This window comes from Lathyrus oleraceus, chromosome 2 (genome assembly GCF_024323335.1).
Source record: "Lathyrus oleraceus cultivar Zhongwan6 chromosome 2, CAAS_Psat_ZW6_1.0, whole genome shotgun sequence".
NCBI classification, from domain to species: domain Eukaryota; kingdom Viridiplantae; phylum Streptophyta; class Magnoliopsida; order Fabales; family Fabaceae; genus Lathyrus; species Lathyrus oleraceus.
In genome coordinates, this window is record NC_066580.1 from 105464764 (window position 1) to 105472828 (window position 8065).

At 37.9% G+C, this 8065-nt stretch overlaps 1 non-coding gene across 1 annotated transcript; it reads right to left on the reverse strand.

Moving 5' to 3' along the window:
• Window positions 1-7614: 7614 nt before the first annotated feature.
• Window positions 7615-7721, reverse strand: LOC127124150 (small nucleolar RNA R71). The gene has a single exon (XR_007803780.1). It is a non-coding gene; the product is annotated as a small nucleolar RNA R71 (small nucleolar RNA).
• Window positions 7722-8065: the final 344 nt, after the last annotated feature.

The following is an 8065-nucleotide window of genomic DNA, read 5'->3' on the forward strand; positions in this document are numbered from 1 at the left end:
TATTCAGTTGAGTCTTTCATTTTGCTCACACCATGTGTTGATGCACTTTGAATAAAAACCCAAAATCTTCTTGTGTCAGTCATTGTGGAATAGAGTCCCACATTCTGGACTCCCACACTTTCATTGTTTCAAGCTCTCCCGGGACAGGGATAAGAGCTATGAGGTCTTACCCTCATTCCTATTTCATCTTCTTCACTCTAACTCTCAATGTTAGGGTTAAGAGCTAACAACACCCCTGTCCAGTTGGCTTGTTTGTCGAGGTTGATTTGACCCTTGACTAAAGCCTAGCCTTGTATGAGCCACTTGTTTGCATATAGTGTGTGTGCTTGCTCTATTGTGCTTGTGTTTGATTATGTGATGTTTAGGCTAGCTTTCTCCCTGTGCAAGTTAGGTTAGGATTAGAGACCTCAACTTAGGGATCGTATGCATGACAACTTCTAGGCTCGAGTCGTAGTCTCCCTAGTAGCTTGTTATCTCCCTAGTCTCTGGTTAGGATAGAAGTTCTTTCCCTGTTAAGGGGAATTACGTCACCCTGATCCTCATACCAGATGAGGTACGTAGGCAGGAGATTGAGCTGATCTCTCCGGGCGCCCTTTTTGTTTTGTTGCGTGTGTTTTGTTCGCCCTTTTTCTTTTTCAACCCTCTTGTTTGTTCGGAGTCTGACATAAGTCCAGCGATTGGCAGTCGGTTTCCTGTGTGTGTCTGTTTGTGCGGAGTCTGATGTAAGTCCAGCGATTGGCATTCAGTTTCCCGTTTATTTGTTGTGTGTGGAGTTGGATGTAAGACCAGCGATTGGCATTCCATTTCCAGTTTGCTTTGACGTCTTAGCGTCTCCGTTAAGTGTTTTGTTTGGCGTGCGTTAGCTGAGCTACGAGTGCTCTGATTCTTCTCTGGTTAGAGAAGATACGTATGCATAGGATGCGATATCCTAGCGAGCACGTTTCCCCTATCCCCGAACTACGTCGACTCTGATGTTTGTGTATGACAAACTACGTAGGCCCATGATGCAATATCCTGCCGAGTCCCTATCCCCCGTCTTTCATCTGCGTTTGATTCCAGCGTGTGTGCAATGTTTTGAGCAGTTATTTAGCAACCTTTCTTCTATTCTTTCTGAGCGTGGATCCCATCGAGTACGACGGATGCGTAGGGGTGCTAATACCTTCCCTTCGCATAACCGACTCCCGATCCTACCAATCTCTGGTCGCGAGACCATGTCCTTTCCAGGTTTACTTCGAGCGTTTCAATTCCCTCCTTTGGGTTAAATAACGCACGGTGGCGGCTCTGTGTCTTTTTATCGCCGGTTTTTTGCGTAATGCGACAATCTCAAACCACTCACAAGGAGTCCCATCCAAAGGCAAAGGGAACTAAGATGCTCATGATCCTTGAGGCTTTGCAAATGCAATGTTATGATGCCATGAGGGATCTTAGGGCCAAAATTGGGGTCTTACAACATGCACACAAAGGTATAACAAGACATGAAATAATGACATGTGAATCATGGATCAATGGGAAAAGAAGCACACAAAATTTCATGGCATATTAACAAAAGTTCAAAGCACATAAACATGTAAACATACATTAAAGTAAGTCAAAATTAGGTCAAAACCAAAAGGAAAATATTAAAAAACGTCAAACAAAGTTCATATATGATGCAAAACATTCATACAAGTCATGGTGATCAAGAAAAATTAAAGTATCAATCAAAGAAAGTCATTTGAAACCCTAAAACAATCCTAAAAAGGTACCAACTTTAGACAAGTATAAGTATATTAAAAATAAATCAATTCTGGAATTTCTTTTCACCATCATAAAATAGACAAAATTATGAACACATAGCAAAAAGAGTGGCTCAAAAAGGCTTAGGAATCATCAAGTTATGAGTCTTTGAAGTTATGAAAAATAACAAAAATAAATAGGCAAAAAACAATGAATAAAAATTGTTCTAAACCAAGCAGGATTCAAACCCTAGACCTCTTGCACACACAAAGCCTTAACACACACACTCTAACTGTTGGGGCGGTGATACATCCATTAACTTATTTACAAACATTAATATATATAATAAAATGATTCCATAAACTGGAAAATGACATCAATTCATCATCTTCTTCCTTGTGTTCTTGCATGTTTTTATTAATTTTTTCTCAAAACTTCAAACAACCATAACTCTCTCAATTTTCCATGAAATTAAAAACCGTAAGAACCTAAATTGCTCTATTTTTTGCAAGGAATCTAATGATGTCATTATCGCATCCTAAAACTCAATGTACAAAGCGTGCCAAGGTAAAAACCAGAACTGCACTTTTAATTTCCAAACAATAAAATCTTAATGCATGAGCATGGTATAATGCATACAGTAGCAAACATACAACAAACACACTATGTACTAGATTGTAACTTCAATAAATATTCAAGAATGATGCATGAACAAGAGTTTTCAAGTGTAAGTGCACTTACCTATTGGAGAAAGTCCAATGCTTCTTCTTAGCTACTACGGAGATAAAAGAGAGATTCTACCAGCCTTGTTGGTCCTTGAGGATAGTGTTTGAACAATGAGAATGGCCAGAAACAACTTGTATTATCTCACACAAATGTTCTTGCAAAGTGAAGGAGTGAAATGGTGAATGATAAAATAGATGTTACAGAACTTGTTCAAGTGATTAAACAAGCTCTAAATGATGTCTAGAGATGATTTGTGGTGTTTGTTTGGAAGATACACGTGGAGAACAAGTTTGGTTAGAGAACTTGAAAAAATAATGTGTTTTTGCAAATTCTAATGGAATGGGAGTTTGATGAAGTGCTGAGGGATTGTTGTTGTGTGTTTTGAGGCTTAAGGGATCCCTCTATTTATATGAAAAGAGTGAGGATTGGAACTGATTAGAAACAAAAGTTGTGAAATTATGGTTTTGGTTGAGAATGAATGAGAAGTTTGCATGAATAGTTGGATTTCAAGGAGTTTGTCATATTTCCCTAGCCTCTACAAGATTGCTTCTGATCTCTTAAGATTATTTGTGATATTTAGGGACAAGTTTCAAGGGTGAAAGAGTGAGTTGTTGGCATAAAGCTTGCTTTATCAAAGTAGTAATGTGACCTTTTGCAAATTCACCCATAAATGGTATAATGCAATGGACAAAACCTCAAATCCTTGTGCAATGCACTTAGGATTCATATAAACATCTGATTATGGAGAGATTTATACACAAGAGGACCTGCAATCAAGAGATCTTCACATTTGAAATGGTTTTTCTCCAAAAATTCATCATGAACATGACTTGAAATTCAAGTTTGGAATCCCAACTTCCCATTTTCGAAACTCACAGCTCATGCATGGGAAAAAATGTACTTGTACTTTTTAAAAAGCCCCAAACATGCTCTATAACTTTCATGTTTTGAGTTTTTTCTGAATCAAAGTGGATCATGATGAAAACTGGCTATAAAGTTTATCACTTTTTAGGGATCAAAGCTGACTTGAAATTTTTTCAAGTGTTTCAACTTGAGACACCAACTTTATGTCCTCATAACTCAAAATCCTTGCACTTTTATGGAATCAACCCTCTAGTACAAAGTTTAAGTATGGAACAAGAGATTTCATTTGAGCTTTGTAGCAAAGAAAATGGCTGCTCGGATCGGAAGTTATGGCTTGAGAAAGTAGTGCACTTGAACATGAAATTTGGATACTTAAGTGAAATTTTCAATGTTTTCAAGATTTCCCTTTTTGCAAGTAACCTCATTTATCTTGATTTTTCTTGATCAAATTCATAAATTAAGCATATACTCATGAAATTTAACTTGAGAAGTTCATATTTGATCATAAATCTCAAAAGTCAAAGGTTTGACTTTGTAGTGCACTAATTGTGTATCAGATGAATTTGAATTTCTTGATCTTCAATGAATTCAAACTCTTGAGCCAATTGAACATCATGGATGGGCCCTAAGATGTAATTTAGTGTGTTAAGTGATGTCTCAAGGCTTGAGATCATGTCTTGATCAAAATTCTCAGATGAAATTGAATGTTGTTGAGAAACCCTAATTACTGAACCAGATGAAAGTGAAGCTTGATGCACTTCTAATTAGGACATAATACCCTTATTTGTTGATGGAGAGAGATATCTTGAGTGTATGAGAACTTGATTTATTGATGATTAATCCAAAACTTTGACTGATGAATCCTTTGAGCTCTTTGAGGGAAACCCTAATTCACATATGAAACAAACCAGGCATATCTTGATCTTGAGGTTAGCTATGCATGAATGGTGTCTAGGATGAAAATGATTATGAAATATAGGGGTAAAATTTGGGATGTGACAAATACCATAATTAATAAATGAAAATAACATATGAATTTCCTTGAAGTAATGACCTCTAATGAATTAAAATGCCCTAAAAATCTCCTTTGATGCTCTAAAAGCCGCGCTTTTCTCTCCAATTTTCTTAACCCTTATCAAAGTGCACCCCCCCCCCCTTAAAAAGAGCTCATAATGGGCCAAACATGTCAGAAAAAGCCCCGAAAAGGGACCACCGCATGCGTGATGATTTGTATCATGCATACGATGCAACTTTTATGGCCCTATCACGGGTGCGATGTTGCGAGATGGTGCATCTGATTTTTCCTTTAATTGCACTCTGTTTCCTCCCTTTTCACCTAAATTTCCACTAAATCCACAATCTTCACACTTAGCTATTTTTTCCTCATTCTTTGGTCTTTCTTCTTCATTTTAGCTCATCTTTCACTTTTTTTGATCCGATTCTTAGACTAAATTCATGCAATGACTAATTGTCAACATAATCCCAAAATTGAATCGTTGCTTATCCTCAAGTAACTCGCCTCCAACTGTGTAGGAGAGTTTGATAACACTGAAATTTACCGTATTTTCGATTCCGATTTCACATGCATTCTAGTTGTTTTATTGTTATTTTGTTGTGTTATTGCTATGTTTTCCTTTGTTTTCAGGTTTTTACTTTAATCGGAGCCCCGATCGAGAAAAGGAGCGAAAAAGAGCCAAAAACCCTAAAATTCAGCATTTTGTACTTGTGGCCTACCCCATGGCTGGCGCCATAGACCCTGCCTTGATGTGTCCAAGCTCAACTTCCCCCAACTTCCACGTTCCCCACTACTTAGTTCACTCAGTTAGTACCTATCACTGCATCCCGACTTGAACTTAGAATTTTTACCTGAAGCACTCGTTGACACAAATTTTCTTTTATGAGCTTTTTAATGTTTTGCTTGAGGACAAGCAAAGGTTTAAGTGTGGGAGAGTTTGATATCACTGAAATTTACCGTATTTTCGACTCCGATTTAACATGCATTCTAGTTGTTTTATTGTTATTTTGTTGTGTTATTGCTATGTTTTCCTTTGTTTTCAGGTTTTTACTTTAATCGGAGCCCTGATCGAGAAAAGGAGCGAAAAAGAGCCAAAAACCCTAAAATTTAGCATTTTGTACTTATGGCCTACCCCATGGATGGCGGCATAGACCCTGCCATGACGTGTCCAAGATCAAGTTCCCTCAACTTCCACGTTCCCCACTACTTCCGCTAAGGCGCCTCAGATTGGCCTTGTGGCGGGCGCCATGGCCTTGTGGCGGGCGCCACAAGAGGAAAAGTTTTCCCTCCCATTTTCAAGTTGAAGGGAATCCTTGTCATTTCCATCTTTTTACTTGCTTATAAATAGAAACTCGAAATCACTTTTACAATCATCCAAACTTAGAGCAGAGGTAAACTCAGAGCAACTTTGTTTCACTTAGGCATATATTCAGTATTATAAAGTGGTAATCGCTTCGCATTGGAGTGTTACCACAATTGTGTAATCGAGTCTGTGATAGAGTCTGTAATCAAGTTTGGAGCACTTTGGAAGGAAGTTAATTCTGCCGCCATTTTCATTTCCGCTTTGCAATTTACTCAACCCTCCGATTGGAGCAGGTTTTTACTACTTGTCTTTATCTTATTTATTTTCCCGCACTCGCTTTACCTTATTTATTTCCCGCACTCGCTTTACTTTATTTATTTCCCGCACTCGCTTTACTTTATTTATTTCCTCGCACTCGCTTTACTTTATTTATTTCCTCGCACTCGCTTTACTTTATTTATTTCCTGCACTCGCTTTACTTTATTTATTTCCCGCACTCGCTTTACTTTATTTATTTCTCGCACGCGCTTTACTTTATTTATTTCCTCGCACTCGCTTTAAATTATTTATTTCTCGCACTCGCACTACTTTCATTTACTTTCCGCACTCGCATTACTTTTATTTACTTTAATGCACTTTTACTTTACCATGTCTAACTAAATCTATAAGGTTAGAATGTAAGGATCGTAATTGAACCGATAATCCGTACAATTGTTCGTAGAAGCACTTAAGGGCTATTTTAACTTTCAACTTAAGTTTTCCCGCACTTTAATTCCGTTGGGTAAGATCGAAAGCCGTCCAACGTCTTTTTAAACTTAATTGTTTTTAACTATTTCAAAAACAGCGAAAGCGCTTTGTTTAGTTCATTAGGAGTTTTTAACTTAAGAAGAAAAGAGATTTTAAAACTATTTTCGGACGCGTTTATAAGTTTAGAGTCTGGTTCGTGAGAACCTCCTTTGGTTAAGAAATCCAGGTTATAATACTTTTCAACTAAGTCAAGATACTATATTTCTTAAAAATAGGTTTACTACTCTAACGCAATGCGCACCTTTTTATAAGTGACAATAAGAGGGTTTGATTAGGGAGTACAACTCGGTTCTGAATACACGAAAGCGACGGTTCCTGTTAAATTAGTTCTTTTCAAAGTAGGAAACACTGCCCATAAGTAGTTCTGTTAGCAAGTACTTGGATTATTAATTGATTACGTGAATTACATTCGACCCTGTCTTTATTAATTGAACTTTATTCAATACTTTACTTTTCCTTGCACACCCAAAAAAACACTTATTTTGATTGCCTTTGATAAACACCATAACAATAGATAACGATAGATTGACACTTGGTCTCTATGGATTCGACAATCTTTTATATTACTCTGACGCGTTCGTATACTTGCGAAACACCGCATCAAGTTTTTGGCGCCGTTGCCGGGGACCAATTTCGTCAAATTTCATTTTCCTGTTGTTATATCGTTTAGACTTAGGCTATTTCCCTCCGGTCAATGCGAAGAACTCGTAGCACCGGAAGTTTTAGCTTAGTATACCCTCTGGCGGAACCTGAACGTTACGCTCGCGCAAGTTTATTCTTTCATAGAATTAAGAGAGCTATGGCCGAAGATCAAAACCAAAGACCTCTTAAGGATTTCGCTCAACCATCTAATGAAGAACCTAGTTCTAGTATAGTAAACCCAACCATCCCAGCTAATAATTTTGAACTTAAACCATCCCTGTTGCAACTAGTGCAATAGAGTCAATTCGCAGGTCTCGCTATTAAGAACCCAAACCAACATTTAAAAATATTTCTTCAATTAGCAGACACTTTTAAAACCAATGGAGCTTCTCCTGAGGCAATACGTTTAAGATTATTTCCTTTTTCCATCAGAGATAAAGCCCTATCATGGTTAGATTCCTTTCCACCCAATTCCATTACGACTTGGGATAACCTTAGAAGAGTTTTTCTTGCTAGATATTTTCCCCCGAGTAAAACCGCCTTTCTTCGAAACCATATAACTAGATTTACCCAAAACCAAGGAGAATCGATGTTCGAAGCTTGGGAGAGATATAAAGAGTTGTTACAAGCATGCCCACATCATGGTTTAGAAAATTGGTTAATCATTAAAACCTTCTATAATGGACTTCACTATAACACAAAGATGACCATCGACGATGCCGCAGGCGGTGCTCTGATGAACAATACTTATCCTGAAGCTAGTGCCCTCATCGAAGATATGGCTCAAAACCATCAATCATGGGGAGCCGAACGAGCGGAAATTGAGAAGAAGGAATCCCAAGGAGGAGTGCATGAACTAAGCTCTATAGACATGATGCAAGCTAAAATGGACGCATTAGCCCTAAAAGTCGAGCATATGTGCATAAACCCGAATACTGTAGCCGCAGTTTCGTCGGATTGTGAGATATGTGGAACCAAAGGACACCAATCTG